Source organism: Bombus pascuorum, chromosome 10, assembly GCF_905332965.1.
Source record: "Bombus pascuorum chromosome 10, iyBomPasc1.1, whole genome shotgun sequence".
In the NCBI taxonomy this organism is placed as follows: domain Eukaryota; kingdom Metazoa; phylum Arthropoda; class Insecta; order Hymenoptera; family Apidae; genus Bombus; species Bombus pascuorum.
The window spans coordinates 9270909-9291712 of record NC_083497.1 but is presented as its reverse complement, the minus strand read 5'-3'; the positions used below and the strand labels follow the sequence as shown (position 1 = coordinate 9291712).

At 37.3% G+C, this 20804-nt stretch overlaps 1 protein-coding gene across 4 annotated transcripts in view; it reads left to right on the top strand.

The window, feature by feature from the left end:
* The first annotated feature begins 5726 nt into the window (after positions 1-5726).
* Positions 5727-20804, top strand: part of LOC132911272 (basement membrane-specific heparan sulfate proteoglycan core protein-like) — a 175786-nt gene continuing 160708 nt past the window's right edge. For 2 of the 4 annotated variants that reach the window (XM_060967832.1, XM_060967831.1), the window contains exon 1: positions 5728-7600. The gene's annotated coding sequence lies outside the window, so the exon portion shown is untranslated. Of the gene's footprint in view, positions 7601-20804 lie in introns of all 4 variants that reach the window. The other 2 variants (XM_060967830.1, XM_060967833.1) reach the window with 2 other exon arrangements.

Here is a 20804-nt window from a genome sequence, read left to right as displayed (position 1 = left end):
TTGTGTTTCCTTTTTCTCTCTCTCTCTCTCCTTTTTTCTTTTTTTTTTTTTTTCTCTTAAAATATTCCATTCGTAGAAAGGTTTCGAAACCTAGTGCTAAGGTTTCTGCATGACGTGTCACGATTATAAATTACAATCGACGCTTATCCAAACGTCCAGAAGGTAGAAACGAGTTTCCAGATACTTTTCCTTTACCAGTCTCCGAAGGAAAAGATCGGTGAGTACAATACGTATGAGGCCAGTATAATACATCGAATCGGGACGAAATGCCTTTTCACAAGTTCTTTTGAGCTTTCAAAGCTCGGAACAATATCTGACTTGAGATTGGGGTCGCGGGAAGTCCCTCGGGTAAGAAGTGTTATCTACGTTTCCCCAAGCCCGAAACGAGACGCCCCGTCGACCACCATTCAACCCACCTTCAACCCCTTTTGCAGACCAAGCACTTACCCCTCCATTTTAATCACTACTTCTGATAGTCTCGTCGATTGGATCAGAGACCTTCTCGTACACTTGGTGTGCCTCTTCGATTTTCAAACGCTAAACCATTCTATTACGATCGCTACAACTCGATTTTTAAGATCTTTCTACCGTTTCCTTTTTATCGTCGCTTTGTTCATTAAAAAAGATCTCGAGCGAGACGAATATCCGGCACCAGATGATTGTCTTACGTTTTCTCTGGGTATTGTAAAACATCAAGCGATTACAATGGCTTAAGGAAATCTGCTTGTCGTCAGAGTTAATTAAACTTCTGTACCCTGGACAATAGGTTTATTATACGTACATACAACTGTTATACTCCTCTTCGGGGAGTATTCAACGTATAACAACATTGTTACCTGCGAGTATAGCTTTCTTGGTACTCAAGACGGCGTTGTTTCATTTAAGATGGAACTTGGGACAACGATCGTGGGACGTACACTCTCTGATGAAACGTAGCTACGAAACGTATGACATTCATTAGGAAATATATAATTTAATTGAAATTATTCGCCTGTGGACCAGAGCCCATTCTGTACGTACGGAACTACTATATAGATGACAGATACATTTACTCCACACGAAGACCATAATAAAAGGATACGAGCAATTTTAAAATTGAATAATCCACTGCACGTTACCAAAGTTGTCATTTCGTCTACTGTTTTGCAAGTGTCTACAAGTGTTCGAGTATTTTCGCGAGCTACTGTATGTTTGAATATCTTCAATAACAATATAGAAAGTATTAAATTTTGTTAGATACTATAGAAAATATTGGTCTTGTTATTTTTACGTTCCAATTATACGAACAGTTCTGTCCTTGCTACACGTTGAATCATGTATTATCTAACTTTCATCACGATCGAATAGGAATGTTGGCTGAAGCAAAAAATGTCAATTATACGAATGATGTTGATATATCGAAATACATTTAAATTTTGCAACGAGGTGAGAACATCGAAGTTTGGGAGGCGCGTTCGTTTGAAAGTTTCTGAATGTTGGATATTAATAAGCAACGATAGGAAGTTCGTTGCTCCGTTTAGGGTAAACGTATCCATAGAAGCGCTTCGCAACCGAAGCTGTGAAAAGACCCTAAAGACCGTACTCCCGACCCGCTATTAAACCCTCGATCGTTCAAGTGCTAATTATTCGCTTGAGTCTAATGATGCCAATTAAAATTTTCCTGCGATGCCTTCGACCGGCGGGGAATTTCGCCTTGTTAGTTTCCTTCTTTCCCTCGCCCGGAACAACACTTCACCCAGAAACAATTACTTCCTCGAATTTATCATTTTCGTTCCTTTCTTCTGAATCTGCCTTATCAATTTCAACCAACAGCTCTTATTTTTTCTGGACCCATTAAAATCCGAGTTCGCTATTTACAGTGTCATGGGTAGATAACTATCTAAGTAATTCTGTATAAATTAATTAATAAAACAGTTCTTGATCTACATAGATCATACTAATCTTACAGTGAAATCTTGTCGCACTTTATCTTAAATAAAAGGCGTAAATGACATTTTATTTTGAATAGCATTGTATAGAGTATAGGGTAAAATGACTGTGGAAGATAATGAAATGATGTTGGTTATCGTTATTGAAATTCTGTAAATGTAATATCGTAGTGTGTATCTAAAGGTGCGTGAATGTACCTGGCGCCACGAATATATCATGTACGGTTTAGGGGTACGAGCAGGGGAATGGTGTCGACGTGGGGTAAAGGGTACAAGGAGGTGGAAGGGGCGGATTTGGTGATGTAGCAGCCTGAGATGTAACCGCAAGCTATGCATGGAATGTTCCTGCTCAAGTCGGTAGGTAGGGGGGTGCGAAAAGGGGTGGTTTGATCCCGGGCAGTGCCATCTTAATTAATTTCCTCTCAATCTAGATTCGCGCCGTCGAAGGATGCTCGTACGATGCGCTGTACAATCGTGCATACAATATTCTCTTGTACGGTCCTGGGCATGCATTCTAATTAGAGCTCAAGCAAATGGCGGCGTAACGGATCCACTTTCCTACCAGTTTAAGTCAGTACTCATCGATCTTGCATTATTTATTAATAGAGAATTGTCGCAACGTCGAATGAAAATAATATAGTTTCTTGACGCATTAAATTTATAAGGGAATAATTAGAAATTTAGAATTTAAATTTTATTTACATATTAATAAATTTAGTAGAGGAATTTGTGTCATGAAGATAGTGGATTTTTCTTATAAAGATAATTCATCCTTCTCATAAGATTTTGTGTAATTTAAAATTTCATTCCTGTAATGTGTTATACTAAGGTTTATATATGAATTGTGAACCAAAAGTTTGGAATCAATATGTTCCATAGATCCGAAGAATTTAAAAAGGGAAGTCAATTTAGAATTCTGTCGCCTCAGGAAATTCTGTAACCAAAAATGTATCATAGTCAGAAGAAGTTCATATTAACGATAAAATCATAAGAAAATTCAGTATAGGTATAACTGTGAAAGTGATTTCAAACATTTAGCCATTTAGATTTATTTATTCTAACATTTTCTATTCAAATGAAACGCATTTGATTGTCTCACTCTTGTAACAATCTACATACTCACATGTATATGAGAAATGGTAGTTTTAACGAATTTTCAAGAATCCATTACTAACACATCTGTTAGCAAGATGCGAGAGAATCAAATTTAAAGGCAATGATGTTCGGAAATTGAAATTACTGTTTGAATCGTGAAGTGGAAGGAAGAGAAGCATAGGAGGAAAAAGAAACAAGGAAGGTCCTTAATAAGAAACGTCTCTAAACGACCATCTTGTACAAATCGGATTGGGCCCGAATGGTTAGAACGAATGACTAGTCGGCCAATTGTCCCTCCGAAGTGGAAGTGCTGATATCCAGTCTTCAGTTAGGACGAATACAGGTCAGATGGTCATCCGGAGATGTTATATTTTCCTGTAAGCCTGCCTGACCCTGACAATAAGAATTAATCGACAGCTCTTTTCTTCCATTCTCGAGGTTCATCGCCATTGTGCTTGCGAATCTAACAAATAATTTCCTCGTACGTTTCTCCCTCGCGATCATTCCTCGCGTCGTAAAATCTTTGATCGAACGAAATCGTAATACGTCGAACCGTCGTAACTCATTGAATTCGTGATAACTTTGATCGTCACTCGACGTACATTATTTATTTTCTCCATGCGAAAATTTTACAATCTTCCACCGTTGGACTTTTATTACCTCGATAACAATTGCACCTTTCTCTCTATTTTATTTGAAAAGTGAGAGAGTATCTTAACCACGGCAAGGGAGACGTAGCACAGTGTGAAAATTGATGTCTTTTAGTATAACGTCGTATAAAGTGTAATTCTTCGAACGAAAGAACGGACAGAGACGAATGGATGTAGGTCAGTGTCCTCGTTATTGTGACCGGTCTCGCCCCTCTATTTTTTCGATTCTCTTTTCTTGCTTTTGGGTTTTTTTAACCCCGACCCAAGTAGAACAATAACTATCACCGTCGAAAACGACAATCGTTATTTCGTTGGTTCTAGCTCCGTTTGCACTAGACAACCTTTTCATCGTCGTCATGGTCCCATCGTTCTGCAGTTGCACCTGCTGACACCGTGTATTAACTAACTTTGTTTCGCGGAATACGGCCGCAATACGCCGATATAACGAATATTTAGCGGTAGACGATAAAAAATCGTGCCATCTATTCGTGTCTATCACTGCTGATCGGAGAAAAAAGAACGAAAATGTGAAGAGAAAACACGAGGGGGAACAAATGTAAATGTTTTCGCAAATTAATCGCAAATACGCGGTGTTGATTGTTTTTAAAGTACATTGTGTTTACAGAATGCCGATTGTTTAACAAACAAATGCAGAAGCATCCAATATTATTCGGGACTTATGGAGTCCAGAAAATTATTATTTGTACCGGTTTCGGTTGTTTATATCCGACCATTGGTCGACCCGTTAATTATTCAGAATATCGTGAATTTATTATGTTCACGGTATACGATATTGTTATAACTTTATGACGGGAAAATAGGAGTAGAGAGAGTTCGGTGCTCTCATACGTTTTAGAGATAGTAAGCTATTGAGTTAACTATCCTCGCCCATGGGATCAAGCAGCGGCACGTTAGGGGAAGTTATAAGTCTTTAAACTTTAATTTTAAGTTGAACTCCCCGGCGGAAAGTTAGTTTAGTTCCAGCTTACTTATACTTTTGCGGTCGAGTTTTGAAACCTTAAGAACCTTCAAGATTTTACAATAAACTTCGAATGGTTTATACCCACAGCACTGAGAACGCAAAAGTACAGTGAAACATATGTAGCGCACTTTACGTTTGCTTTTACAACGTTTACTTGTGTCGTGTTATGTTTCGTTCCGCCTTTTAAATATCACAGCGAGAATTACGAGTCGAGCAAATTCTATGGTGTTCAATTAGGTAATTAATTGGGAATTATTAGGTAATTAATAAATTGATAAACGTACAGCTTCTAAAGTGTATTTAATATTTCTTCGTCAAATCGATCCTGATTAATTAAGCTAATCATTTATTCAAGCTGATTATAGTATTTATCACATCGATTGCTGATCGGCCATTGAAACTATTATTATATTAACTTTCGACAAAATCTGCTTTTAAAATATTCGAATTCAGAGACTCGTTAATAGAGTGCGGATATTCGTACGAGCTCGTATTTCTACGGAGTGAATAAATAAATTTATGAATACGATCAAATATTGTAAATGGTAGCTAGTATTTAAATTTATACGAATCATACATATGCGAATCATTATATAGTATTTTTGCACGAATATCCTCAGTTAGTTCTATCGTTTGTCTTCTAAACGATACAATTCAATAATTCGTCGTCGATAAACTTTCGCAAAACCGACAAACAATAGCGTCGTTCGATACTGGTTTCTTTTAATTTCTTTTACGACGCGTTTATAACCGAACTTTATCTCACACATTTGATTTTTTTAACGTGTAGATTGTGCTCCTACATTTCAGCCGGGAAACTAGGAAATGATACGTACAATTGATAATTAATAATCTTCCATAATATTGGTTTCTTCAAATTGAGTTCTTCAAATTCAAAATTGAGTACTTCTTTCGATATAAATAATATAAAAAGAAAAGATTGGTGTAGGGTGATGTATGTGATATCTCCGCCACTGTTACCACCCCGTGGCCGATAAGGGTGGTGGACACGGCGTGGTGGGGCGCGGGGGTGACGATTCCGCTTTGGCCCGAGTCGCGGCGACGCTAGCGCCGCGCCGGAGGCTCCAGTCCGAGCCCAGCATCACTCGTGGTGGTTTCGCGCGCGCATCCCCCGCCAAGGTGCGACTACTTTTCGAGGAAAGGGAAAGAGATTCCGTCCTGGCGATTCCGCCACGCTTTCAACCCCTTTTTCACGCGACACCCCGAAACACGCCGCGAAACAATCGACCGACTGTGTCATCAAAAAGACGAGGAAAATACGAGAAGAAAAGAAAAGAAAAGGAAAAGAAATCGCAGCGCATCGTTTCCGACGTGCTATGATCACCAGACGAAAGAAAGATCCGGCGAACGTAAGCCGACACCGTGAAACAGCACGATCGTCGAACATGTGAAGAAGATGGAAAAATCAGCGGCAAAAGGATACGAATCCTCGACGAGGAATATAAAGTCAAAACTACGGCAGAGAATATTCGCGTTCTCGAGGGAATCAACGAAACGTGTTGAAGAAAAAACGCGAGTGATTGTTTTCGAGACTCGAATGCGGTCAATTGCCACGACTTTGTAAACACAAGTATCAACGCTGGTTTTGTTTATCCCTCGTTCATCGGTGACTCTTTTAGCCATTCGTGTTCAGTGGCCTGGAATCGAGAAATCTCTGGAATCTTCGTGTTTATTCGCGCTTACGTTCCGTAAAGTAGCGCCTAGTAAGTGGAAACAGTCGCTGAGATACAGACAAAGAGAGCCAGAGGACAAGGGACATTGGCGAAAATCGTTCCACAGGACGCGCATCCTCGTGCGTGATTTTACTCGTCGTTTGTCCAAGTGTGTGCGCGTTTCTTATCGAACTATTCGTCTCAATGGAAGCCAGTAGGATCTTAGCCGAGTAGTTGGACGGACCGACGAATTGTTGGTCGTTGAATATTCACCGTGGACGAGGCTGGACGATCCACGAGCGGAAAGTTCTCGCCTCGCATCGCCGCTTATAATCACGTTATGAATGCACGACACGCCGTTCCGGCTTCGTAGCGGCGCATCATGCTCGGCTGCTTGAATGTGCCAGTGCAAGTGCGAGATCCGTGGTATCGATCCGTCGATCGCCGATAAATAAATCGGGCCCCGTGTTTCGCGTAACGTGTTCCGCGGAAGGTGATAAAGGGGAGAAACATATAGAGGAAGGAGAGAAATTTTGCGTCAGAGTGAAAGAGCAAAAGTATCGAGGGAAGAAAAGAGGAACGAAATTAAAGTGCGCGCGGGTTGGTTACTGGGGCGCGAATGATTTGTAGGTCGGATATTTCGAAAATTGCGATCGCCAGCTGTCGGAGGAAATGTTTCACCGAATGATTGCCAGATCGGTAGATCGATCGGCAATCGAAAGTTTTCCTTCCTTCTAAGCCCCTACTACTCTGTACTTTCTTCCCCTTTGTGTCCCCACCAGTTTCTACCTTAAGCTTTCTGCGAATTGCGAGCGTAATTACAAGTGCCGCGGCTGAGAAATATTACAGGTTTCGTCTTTCCATGGAATAAGAATAACAGTGTCGCTGCGAATTCCTTCGAGGTTGCTCGATCGAATATTCTTAGAGTAAATCGTACATCGTTATTCGTTCGGTTACGCGATAGGATGTCTAGTAGCTGATGAAGCTCGAAAAATTTATCCTGGAAGCTTGTGAAAGTGCGTGCGTATTATTATTGGAACGGTTTTCTACCAAGTGACGAACGTACATAGAGAAAGGTGTTGGAGAGCCGATCGAGGATTTCGGAGTGTGTAACCACGGAGTTTCTGTCGTTCCACGAGCTCCATTCGCAATCGCGACGCTTGATTTCGTAGCATTGTCCGGCTCCCTGCACGCGGTCCAGTGCATCAAAGGCGAGGATCGCTTTCGTGTACACGACAACGAAACAACAAAGGAAATACCATTTATTTAGAGGTGAGCTTCCAACCACAATGCGATCTTCTTTCTCTACTTTCTCTTTTTAATCTAGTACACATCGAGGGGTATTATCCTTTTTTACAATTTTCATTGAAATTTGATAAAACACTATACGATATTCTGCCAATTTTATACGCTGAATTTCGTGGCAATATCAACGGCTAGGTTTCAGGTCACGTGAAACGAACTTCCGACATTGTCTCGTAGCTGCGCACTTCGTTTCGGTGCGTCTGTTCGCGATGCAGCAAGTTTTGTTAGTCGAATCTTCCGAGAGCAAGTGTTCTAACTAGGTTGAATTAGGGTTTAATAACTTGCGAGCAAGAGCTTGGTGGCCGGGCGAGGATTTAACTGAAAGAGTAATTAAAACGCGTCCTCGAGTTTCATCTAGATTAACGCGTAAAAATATTATAGAACGATGAGTAGTTTCAGCTGAAGTAGAATATTCGACGGAGAAATATTGTTTCGAATGTAATAGATTTCGATGATCGAGGGAAGTCGAGTGGCAGGGAGAGGAACAAACTTCTCTGAGATCTTTATTAAAATTTCAGTCGGTCTTCTTCCCGATAAAGTTTACCGATACTCTAACTGGCATTAGGTCCTCGAAGGTTGCTTTTCACGGGACGTTATTAGTTTTCTCAGACAATGCCCCCGTTAAATTTATTCCCACCACGCCGCGGGTTCGGATACTTTGATACTTTAATCATCTTTCCTCGCATGCACCATCGCGATTTATAAGTTCTAATCTCCGCAAGTGAGAATGAAACGAAAAGGACATTAAACTTTGCCCTTTTGCCTCGCCAGACTTTAATCTAGGTTTAACAAAGGCAAACGATATTAAAAAGAGGATAAAAGACACGAGGATAGGATATCGTTGTGTGATATATCCCATGTTAAACAAAAGTATAGAATGAAGGAGGAAAGCTGTTGGTGAAACGTTTGACAAATATTTACGAACCGTTCGCATGAGGAAATCGCGTCGACATCATCTACAAAATTTATCGAAACAGTAACTTTGTGCTTGGCCAAGAATGCAGAGAGCGTGCTACCGAGTGTCCCGGTCGTAAAATGTTTACGATATTTTACGAACGTGGATCGACTTTCGAATCGAACGACTAAACAGCAGATAATTTTGTTATCCAATCGATTCGAAAGATTTCTGTCGTGTTAAACGACAATAGAATGTTTGAAACTTCGTTCGAATGTAATCATAGATGGTTTTAATGGGCAATTTGTCTTCTTTTTACCGCGTCGAGTAATTGCCTCGCAAGAATTTAATGGCGTTTCCAGCTTACTTCTTCTATGAAATCGTAACGAATGGTCAAGAGAAAGGTTAATCCATCGAATCGAAATCGTGGATTAATTTCTCACGAAAGAACGTTAACTTTGCGACTGGGAAATAGCCAATGCAGCGTACTTAATCTGTCCTCGTTGCTCGCTTATTACCACTGTTACGCGAAAAATTCACGGAAATAAACGCGCGTGCTCGATTAAGCGAATCCAATCAAATTCAATACCATCCTGCGAGAAATCTCATCATTTTTTAATATCATTCCATTTGCCGCATTTCGCCTATTCCCCAATGGCAACAACAGCAGGCGGTGCCGCTTACACGCACTGCCAAGCGATATTTTTCGAAAACAACTGCCGCTGCTACGGTAAACAGGATTTTAGTTTCAATTTATTTAATAATCCCTTCGAAAACACAATTACTCGTTCGCGTTTCCGCTATATTTCTCGGATAATTTTCGAAACAGTCGTTCGATCGCCACAGTGAAGTGGAAATAAATTTCCTAACTGATAATGAATACCAACAAATAATCCCTTTTACATGGAATTATTCTTGTTACGCGGACTATTCGAGTGGAATTCGGTGCTCGTTTGAAGGAATACTCAATGCCCTATTAAAACTAGTAAGCCACACGTTCCACCAGCTTTTCGTCCATTACGCGTTTATTGCTTTTCTAACGCTATACACCGACTTATACTATTCTCACGTTACATACACTACCATCCGCAAGTATTCGTATACTTCCATGTTATCCCAATTACTTAAAATAAAACTGTTCGATCTGATTTTGACATCTAATCTTATGTAATATAGTTGCTGGGTATCAACGAAAAGAGTAGTTAATATTAATTATTAGAAATAAAAAGAACAGTGACTGAACAATGAATGAAAGTTGATCCTGCAGCAGATGTCTCAGTTCACTGATTTTAAGTATCTCCAAATTACATTTATTCAGATTGAAATATATATTTTTACAAATTTACATAGATTTCGTAAAGTGTTAGTTCATTCATTATAAATATACAGCTAGATGCACTCACCTTAAATTAAAATTTAATACATTTGATCGTCGTAGGAAGTGAAAACTTAATAGTAGAGGGAATTTGTAAATAAGACAAATATATACATTTTTTTATCAAATTGTACCAAGTGTTCAGATCCTTATGGACAGTGTATGTATAGTCGGGAGATTTCTCAAAAAGATGGAAAAACAAAAATGTTATCGAAATTCTGACAGTCGATGTAAAACGAAATTGCTCGCTTTTCGAAAATCGAAGCTTCGAAACGAGCAGAATTGACGCGTGTGGGTGGTTGGGGGACGGAGAATCGAGTATAATGGGTGAATCTAGCGCGAAACTCAAATGATTGATGGAAGAACGAAGGGGCGTGCAACGTGAACAGGGCGCGAGGAAACAGTTCGACGAACAAAAGGGTTGAGAGGAAGTAGTTATGCTTGTGTACCGAGCATGGTCGACACCTGGGATGCTCGAACGCAGTTAACTCGAATGCTTCTCGTAATAGCGATAGTACTGGAAGTCATCAATCGAATATTCCCGTTTAGTGACTTCTCCTGTCTTTCCTGCTGACAGGTATTTGTCATACGTTCGACTTGACTCGAGAAATTTCTAACTTATTGCATCGCTGTCAGCGTCGAGTTTCTTTCTCAGTATTTTTCATGAAATTCGGAATTAAAGCTGCTATTTAGTACTAATGCAACGGAAAATGTAATTAGAATCTCTAAAAGATGAATATATCTCTCTCTGCAAAAGCGTAATGTCAGTCTAATTTAGAAAGCTTTTACCACTTGAACTATCAAAGGAGACAAGGCTACTAATTTGTAGCTTTTCATAGGAATTTTATAGATTTGCTACAGAGTATTTTTGAGGGTTTGTGAAATGTAAATTCGTTTTGATAAAATATGAATATGAATACAAGCTTCTTCTCATCAGTTTATATATCGCGCACTGAAGCAATTAGAGGAACATTTTCTATGTCATTTTCACTTTTATGCCAATTGCTTATGTTTCTGTTTCTTTTTTTCTCCTTTTTCTTGATGATTTTCTTGAAGTCAATTTTTATTATACCGTCATATTGATGAATCTATGAAGTTGTCCGCAATGGTCTTCAGCATTGTTTAATATAAAAAGGAAAACAAGCTTTTATTTATATACTTTACGAGAAAGACTTCATAAATACTCAAGTAACTTAATCTTTACAAATCTCCAGAAATTTATTGCTATATTTTTTCATATATCCTACCATTTTCATTTGTCCGATACAAGCTTCATACTTCTATTGTTCAGTGGTTCGAATGTTAATCCAAATTTACAGGTTTTATATCGCTGGCATTTGCGTGATAGAGACACATATCAGAGAGAGAATGCTGGAAAATCCAAATCATGGTCGTGTTCCATAAAAGTTTGTCGCATTCTCACGAATTTATTTTTCTTCTCAATTCCCGAGAAACGTTCTTAAAAGTTTTCACTCGTGATCTTGATATATTCCCGCGTTAAATTCGAATCGTACCGCGTTTTCAGCGCGCGTCTGACTTGGCAATTATTCTATTTCGAGATCCAGTCGCGGTCGCATCAGATAAAACGTATCTTCGCTAGTGATCTAGAAACGAACCAACGATATCAACGTGGAATAATTTTCCCACGTAATAAATTCATGATATCGCGGCTATTTGTATCAATAACGATGCGTCATAATATATCACGGATCGCGATCCTCCGTTAGGACATAGCTGATAAGGCATCTTACGCTACATTCCAATAGTGTGCACCTTTACACCCAGTTTCAATTAACTTTGCATACCGATTGAATTATTGTCTACAATATCTAGAATTCGAATGTTCATGGAAATTCAAGCTTGTCCGGATATAAAATATAAAAAAATACAACCTACAGAGAAATTTATTTTATTCTTCATGTATTGTAACAGATGCTTTGAATATTTTGTATAACTTGTATATTACATGAATTTTAAACAATTTAGTTTGTTAACAAATTAAAGTATATTTCAAAATTTTTGTTTTGTAATCGATATTATAAAACATAATCTATATATTGATTTATTGCCAAGTGAAGATTAACCGGTTCTATAAGAAGCTTCGTCATGAAGTATGTAACACAAAGATTCTTAACGTTTTAAGAAAATGTTGGTGAATACGATTGAAACACTGCATCATATATATCTTTTATGTTTTTTCGTAATTTAAAAAATTGTCTTGCTATAGAAAAATATAATTATATCAACAATGGACGAAAGAATGTGATGTTAAAAATACCAGAGTGTTGTTTTGTTTTCTTGGAGGAAGATAAAAATATGGACAAAGGTTTTTTTATCATGAGCTTTCAGTCAACCGTGAAATATTGAAATTCTCTACATATTCCAACTCTTTTTTACACTCTGCGTAAAATAATATCACTCATTCCTTTATTAATATTAATTTGTACATATATATTTTTTTAAAATATATTCAAAGACACTATATATACAATATTTATTAATATCTCTAATTTATATTCTTTGTATTATAAATACTTTTCCATATTTATAATAACAAATATTTCAAAACATACATTGCAAAAATACTAGTAAGTGATACAAAATTTAATGTACTTCAATTTAATTAATTGAAAGGTAAATGGTGCAAATAAACACAATAGTATGCAAAAGCTTTTTCCATCTACCGTATATGATGAATTATCAATGTTGAAGTAAAAAGTACAGAATAATCGTATGAGAATACTGTTAAACGATACGAAATTTATTCACACCTAATAGTATGCAAATCATTTTTTCACCCACTGAATATAACAAATTCTCATTGAAATAGAAGAGACAATCTTCTGATTCAAACATGATTGGTATTTAACACGTGTAAAAAAGCAATGGATATGGAGGGTACAAAGGCCATAGAATCGTCATCGGAATATGTAATCCCGTTTCCGTTCAATATTCAAGAAGCCGGCTGCGCCACAAACGGGTCAAACTAATCACTCATGGGTTCACGCGGCCATAACGATTCTATACGTTTCAGAGCGAAGGCCGATTAGCAGATTTGTCATGCGACCAGGATATTCGGGGCCTCACGAATACCCCATTAGTGATCTCGGCCAGACAATAGCCCTTATGCAAAGACGGAGGCAGACTCTGCTAAGTGAACGCCGGCCTCTGATCAATGGGAATCCTATATTTCGCGGGGGGAAACAGTACGTCATCCTGTGCAACTCTGTCCGTGACATCGTCCTTTTCACTGTGAAATGGATTAATGCATGACACGCGGGACTGATGTTACCGCGCTTGCAACAAGGGCCACGTTACAACGTGTACTATTAACGGAGCGGCACTAGACGCCACGAATTTATGGCTGTCTCGAAAAATGTTGCCGAGAGTCGTTGGTTAATTGTTCAAGGCTCGCGCGAGTGCACCTGGAATTATTTAAAACGGCCTGTTACACCCTTGTTTACGAGATTCGAGTGACACCGTTGTCGTTTTACCGGTTTACATTTTATTATTGCGAAACTATGAGCTTGTAAACAGTCGTAGGACGATGTTTTATGAGACTGGTTAGAAATGTGGTATGGTTACAGTAGCTACAGAAAGTATTTACGATGGTCATTGTATTTATTATTACGCTTACACGCTGATTATTTAGGCCTAGTCAGTGGGTAATACTTTTATACGACTAGAAAGATTTGATACTATAAAAACGCCCTGTTGCACCTTTGTTAACGAGATTCATACGTGATGATAGCCATCGTCGTTTCAGCGGTTTGTATTTTATTATCGCGCAGCTATGAATTTGTAAACGGTCGTAGGACGATGTTTTATGAGACTGGTTAAGAGTGTGGTGTAGTTACAGTGTCTACAAAAAGTATTTACATGGCGTTGTATTTATTATTGCCTTTACAACCACGAACAAAAGTATTGGCACAGCTTGGTTTGAATTATATACCTACAAATAAATCAAATAAAGAACATGATATATGTTTGGTTAATTTTTATATAAATAGTAGTTGTGGGATTCATATTTTTACAAGACTATACATATTGCATTTTAATTGTTTACGTAACAAGGAATAATGATAAAATGTGGAGTAACAAGTATTTTTGTTGAAACAGAATATTGACATATTTATAATTCTGCAGTAAAACATGTAGTGAAATATTTTCCATGTCGTCCTTTACTTTTTATTATTGCCTTTAAAAAGTGTCCCAAATAGTTATTTCTTCCGCAACATAATCCACAGCAAACTTTAACCTTTCCTTCTGATTAATTTTACTTATTGTTGCCTTTCCCCTTGCAACTTGGGATTGGTATCATCTGGTATCTTTCAATACTTGGCGAATGGTTATAGGATGAACATCTTTATTAAGGTCTTCGTTAATTGTTTGCTGTGATCTCTGAGAAAAAGGTAATAGGATCATTTTCCACAGCATTAATAATATTCCTTTTTTTTTTTTTTTTTACTTGATCAACTTTTCTGAACAATCAGATTACGAAGTATTTATTACATTATCTGTGTTACTAAATCGTTTAATTACACTTTTAATGGCGAAACGACTTCTTTCCATTATATTCTCATTTACTTCTTTTGCAAAATTTATTATTATTCTTCGCTATTAGTATTATTATTCACTTTGCACATCGTAATGTTTTCGTTGAGAAAACAAATGAATGAATGAATGAAACAAAAAATATACCAAAATATTCTAAAAATTCCTAGGAAATTTCCAGCGAAAGATAAGTTTAATCAATATTTTTGTTTCGATGAAAACAACTGTTATTGTACATTTCATTATTACTCGTTGTTACGTAAACAATTAAAATGCAATATGTATAGTCTTCCAAAAATATAAACTCCATAATTATTGTTTATATAAAAATGAACCGAATGTTGTGTTCTTTGTTCGACTTATTTGTAGCTATATAATTAAAGCCAAGCTGTGCCAATACTTTTGTTCGTGACAGTATACATCGATTAATTAATTAATTAATTCGTTAACACTTTCAAACGACTCGAAAAAAATGGTACTATGAAAATAAAACGTAGAACCAGATAAGGAAACATTTTATCGGAAAGTGGGAGGAGGTGATTGTTTAGGTTTGTTAATTCGTAAGATAACTCACGAGGATTAGAGCGTAATACGTTCGTTGTTGATCCGATTTTCAGGTTTTTAAAATACAGTATCTTTCTTCATAAAACTTGATGTATCAGAAATAACAAGAGGGAAACGTTATAGTGAAATCCAAGTCCAAGTCTGTTGATCCGATCATGATTAATGATACTTAGTGGTTAAAAGGGCGTATTTTAATATGGCATAGTTGAAAAGGGGAACAATCAATTTAGTTTAAAGATATAAAACTTTCGGGTGATAAATCCATCAAGTTTCGTAAAAAAGAGAACGCTAACGACATACCTAATCTAATAACCAATATTTTAAACATCTATATTTTTCCAGAGAATTTAATTCCATTGATTTAATATCTTCGGTATCAATATTTTTCAAGAGAATTCCACAGACTTTGCCCATTGACAGTTTTCATTAATCTATATTTAATTAACGAGGTAATAGATTTTAAAATTGCTTTCGTATAAAATCAGGAAATCTGACTTATCGTATCTTTCTCCTGCGTCCTCGTACGTAAAATATGTGTGTGTAAAATATTCTTCCACAATTTCGTACCTTTGGTTATCTAAAGATTATAATCTAAAACTATGTACTTATTCTCCATTTTATATGCATGTTGTACACACTGAACTTTGTTTCTAGCACGCTGCGTTAATTTTTAAATCTTACGCACTTCTAGCCTCTTAGAAAGTAGTACACGTCAAAGGCTAAACCTTAAGTCACGTTTATCCCAACTTCTTACGAGAATCAGTTATATGGCCCGTAAAAAGACGAACAGCGAACAATAAAAAGGAATTTTGCTCTTCTTTTGTAATGTCTGCACGTTTTCGATGTCTTATCGTCTTATCACTGACGAAATCGTCGAAATTAGATCACGCGTCGGCACGCACATCGACTGTAGCATATTTACTAATCCGTAATATTCGGTGTTACGATGGAAAAATACCGCTAATGGTTATCGGCTCTGATATACGACGTAAGAGTATAATAAACCAGATATATTTGACAGGGTTACGAGCGCGCGAGGGAAGCATGGAAAATGTGTTGCATTGCGCTTTTGCTACGCACACTGGCCATGATTGCCTATATATCGCGTAAGAAATCGCGCGACTTACGCGATATAATCCTTTGACACGCGGCAAACATTGACGCGGTGAACGCTGAATCCCAAAACGATGAAATTTCCACGAGATTTTTCGTGGCACACGTTGTAAATACATCAGCAGCGGAGTGCGTGCGTGTCCAAAATCCGTTCGAAATAGTAGCGGCGATAAATTGAACAGAACATTGCTGCGGTTGATAGAAAAAGGTTTAAATTATCGTTTCTGTCCGCTTTCACTCTGGGGTGAAAGCTTTCCATCAACATTTGACGGTAATTGAGTGTTTTAAACGAATAATATAGTGTGGTGGAAAAAATAAAACGTAAACGTTAGCTTTTAAAAAAGAACGGGGGATATAAAATGGTAAAAGATGTAAGTGGTTATAATAGTCAGTTCGAACATTATTTAAATAAAACGTTTTAAAAGTGAATTTCACAGTGAATTTTTATATAAAAAGTACACAGTCACATAATTAATTGATATGAAATTTTATCGATATTGTTTGAACATATTTTAAAAATGTTGTATGTTACTTTATTTCTGCTGGCGAATTATTTTTTTAGAATTATATTTCATTATTCAGACGTCAAATAATTTTGTACGTTATATTTTCTGAAACAATTTCTGAAATAAATTTTGATTTTATTATTTAAACATTGTCAGCTGTTAAAAATAACAAGTTAAAAATATATTATTCACAAGTAATTGAAATCAAAACAGTTGGGTGGGATAATACTGTTACACTGTAAAATAACTCGGTTGCATTATTTGTGATTGAAACATTCAAAATCCAACATTGAAAATTTAGATTAGTAGCGAAATACAAATTCTTTGTTATTTTTTTGAAAGGGGAAATTTGAACTGCCCTATTCATAACTCTGGTACGTTGAATATTAAACAATACGAAAATTTTAAATTTCTATTACAAACTAAATTGTGTTTGTTGCTTTATCTGGAAGAGTTAACTGAGACGGAAAATTATTTGAAAATAATTCATTTGGTCTGTTAACGATATAATAAAGTACAGTTTTATCTTCTTAGACCATAGGTAATATTAGGTTGTCCGAAAAGTTTCTTTCGTTTTATAAAGAAACAATAGACGCACAATGTTTTTTGTTTTATATTAGTTTATTGAATTACGCACGAACGTAATAATAGAAATATAACGAAATGGATCATACCTAATTCAATAAAATAATATAAAACAGAAATAGTTTTTCATCTAATATCACCTTATGAAACGAAAGAAACTTTTCGGACAACCTAATACTATAATAACTTTAAAAGCAGAAATAAATTATTCCAGCTCTTAGAATCGTTTGCCGATGAAAACTCGTTTTCTATCTTTCTTTCTTTACCACAAACATTGTCAGGCATTTCATCTTCTCAATTATTAGAGTTGACAGAAGAATTCTACGGTTTACATTTCTTCACGCACGCTTTGAACTTTGTTTACTAACTATATCATCGTCCTGTGTAAGCACATAGGAGGAACGCGAAGTTTTACAAGCATAATTAACTTCGTGCGAAGCAAACGCTAGTTGCAAGTCACCGAGGAAACAAGGTTGTACCTTTAAAAATTCGTGGTCGAAAATAAACGCCGATTCACGTGGTGATCATTAATCCACGCTTTTGAGGATGCTTTTCAATTGGTCGGCATTGTTGCACGCGAGAACGTTCTAGATTCGTTACAGCTCGTATCGAGCTGTAACGTGCCAATTAAACGTCCGGTTTCCTTGTCTATTACAAAATTTGAATTTCACTTGAACTCATCTTCCTGTGCTTCGCAATAAATATTCATAATATCGATTACGCGTAAGTTACATGGGAAGTATTCAGAGCAACACGAGTAATATTGAGTTCTTTTGAATATCGATCGATGCGATGCGATGCGATGCGATGAACAAACAATATGTCACGTTGACAATTGGACTGATTAATTTCCATTAACGTTGCATTAATTCGTGTAATTTCGTCTCTGAGTGTTGGTGAATTTAAAAATTCACAGGATACACATGTTGCTATAGAGACATTATATATACGGTAGACTTCATACAAATACGATGGCATGATGCAATGATGCAAAATAGGATCCGTGTTGATTTTCAGCTTTTGCAACGAGGGATCGCGTGTTTGCACGATCCCAAGCACGCATCCACGCACGCAATACGTCCGTTTGACACCAACCCAAAGTGATTTACATTGTAGGTACAACACGGAAATACAAGCAATGTATATAGCACGATATCGCGATAGCGATATTGTACGGCGACATCTCATAAATATGACGACGCGTTCATGAGATACAGTCAAGAATTAGCTTCGTGTCGATTGGCAAATAACTTAACGCTTTCGGCTCAAGTTCGTTTGCCTGATAACGTCCGCCTCGTGAGGCAAGTTTCTACTGAAAATTCACGTCTTGCGTTCATACATCTCTTCTTTATTATCTCAGAATGAACTTTGAATCACATTATCGTAGGAAGAACGTGGCAATCTATCAAACTTATGGGATTTCTAGTTTGTGTCGATTGGCGCGATAGAATCGTTCGCAGTAGCAATCCTCTTATTGTTTTAATGAACCTCTCAGAAGTCTTCACCTTTTCATTAGTTTCTTACTGTCATGGAATTAATATTCAGCTTTCAACAGATTCCCAGGCAAAGTTAAAAAAAGTAGTGGTTGTAAAAAAATCTGCATCGTTACTTCTTCGCACTTTTCGATTCATGGAATTGACCAATTTATGGAATTGATCTTCTGAACTGATATTGTGACAATTTTCTACTTATAACTAGAATGTCCCACAGTAATCATACGCTATAATTATAGACATAATAAACACATAAATAAGCAATTAAACAATAGATTTTTCGAGATATTTTTCACGTGTTATGATCGAAAATTAGTCCATTGCAATGTTCAGTCACGAAACATTGAAAATTCACGTGTTATTAGAGGGGAATAACAACGAAACAGTGACATTCGATTTATAAATGGTTTTATTTGGCCGACTAACCGGCCATACAAACGGAACAATAAACGAAACGCGCATTAGCAACAGGATAGACTTCACTTCCGCAAATTACCCCGCGTACCGTGCTCGTCGCAAATCCATCCCGATAATGGCGTCGATTGTTCCCATTTAAACAGCAATCTGCATTAAGTTCGCTGGAAGGGTGGGCGTTTCGATGCGCGGATTACGCTGTTTAAACCAGCGGCACCGTGAAATTACGAGGAAAAACGTTTTCAGGCTTGTCTTACGTATCGCCTGCTACCCTCGTATACGAATCGCAAACGAACAACCATAGAACCAAATACATTCAGAGGGATGGTAACATCGAGGGACGATTACCCTGAAAACGAACACGCCGAGAATCGACACCGACGTGTATTTTTCTGTCTGCCTGTAGAGAAGTTCACGGAAGCATGGTTCGCTTGCACGTGGTTTGTCGGAAACGCGCTGTAACCTGGCTCTCGAATTTCAGCTCTTGATTCTTTTATTCGATTCAAGCCGGCATGCTGTAGTCTTTACCGACTCGTTTATACGTCGTAGGTAGTGTACTCGTTTCTTTCTTTCTTCCTTGGGAAAGCCAGGGGGTGAAAAAGAGAGAGGGAAATAGGGGTGTCTGTTGAATAAGGGCTGAGACTTAACGTTACGTTAGTTTAGAAGCTATTGTCGGTAGGGGGTTGCACATGAGCGTAGTAGAGTCGTGACTTGTGCTCTTTCGCTACTTGAAAGCGGTAATACAAGGGGTGGTTACGGTTTCTGACTCGGCTGCGAGAGGTACGTGTATGAATATTTTACAAAAATGCACGCTTCAAAGAACCCAGTCATCCCCTATTCACGGTTGCTCGAATCTCCAGTGCCGCACGGCACATGCTACCACAACCGAGCTGTTTCCTTGTTTTAAAACAACTATTGTGTGTTCTTCTTGAGCGTTTTAATCGTCCCTGGTCGGGTTCGATGCGTGTATCGTTCTTGCGGTTCGAACGAAGGTTAGACGATGTTCCAGAAAGATACAGGTTGTTTCTTAATCTTATTTAAGAGCTTCTCGGTATGTAGAATTGTATTTGATACTCTAGCTCGTAAAAGTAGTGGAGTATTGTCACAGGAAACTTTTATGTCCACGCTGTACGTCACGCGAAACATTTTGAAATTACAATAGCACTGTAAAAAGACACGACTGTCATGATTCTATTGGTAAAATTTGAAACCAATTTCAAAAGGTATACAAGGATTGCAAGATATTTATTGGAAACATATAATTGAGAAAAAAATAGTATGCAGCATGGATAGCTAATGTTAAGCATGTAATAAATGTTAAAGATAGTTCTACTGAATATTGAAGTTTATTAATATAATTAAGTAAATATCTTGACTTTCAGATCTGTTTAGTATTTCACCGATATAATCAGAATAGTCAAATATCGTAATGAAAATGTTTCGTAGAACGCACGCGATATACTATAAAAGGTGTATCTGCAAGTATTCCAACACTGTTGTAAAAACTCTGTTGTTAAAACTGTTCTCTCTCTGACAGCTAAATGTATTTTCTTATATGCGAGGACAGGATATATCATGAGGGAGAAAGTTGTAAATGAAGATCGATAAACATTACCTGGAAGACGTACAGCGGGTCTATTCTTTCGAGGACGAGATAAAGTTTCTGGACTTT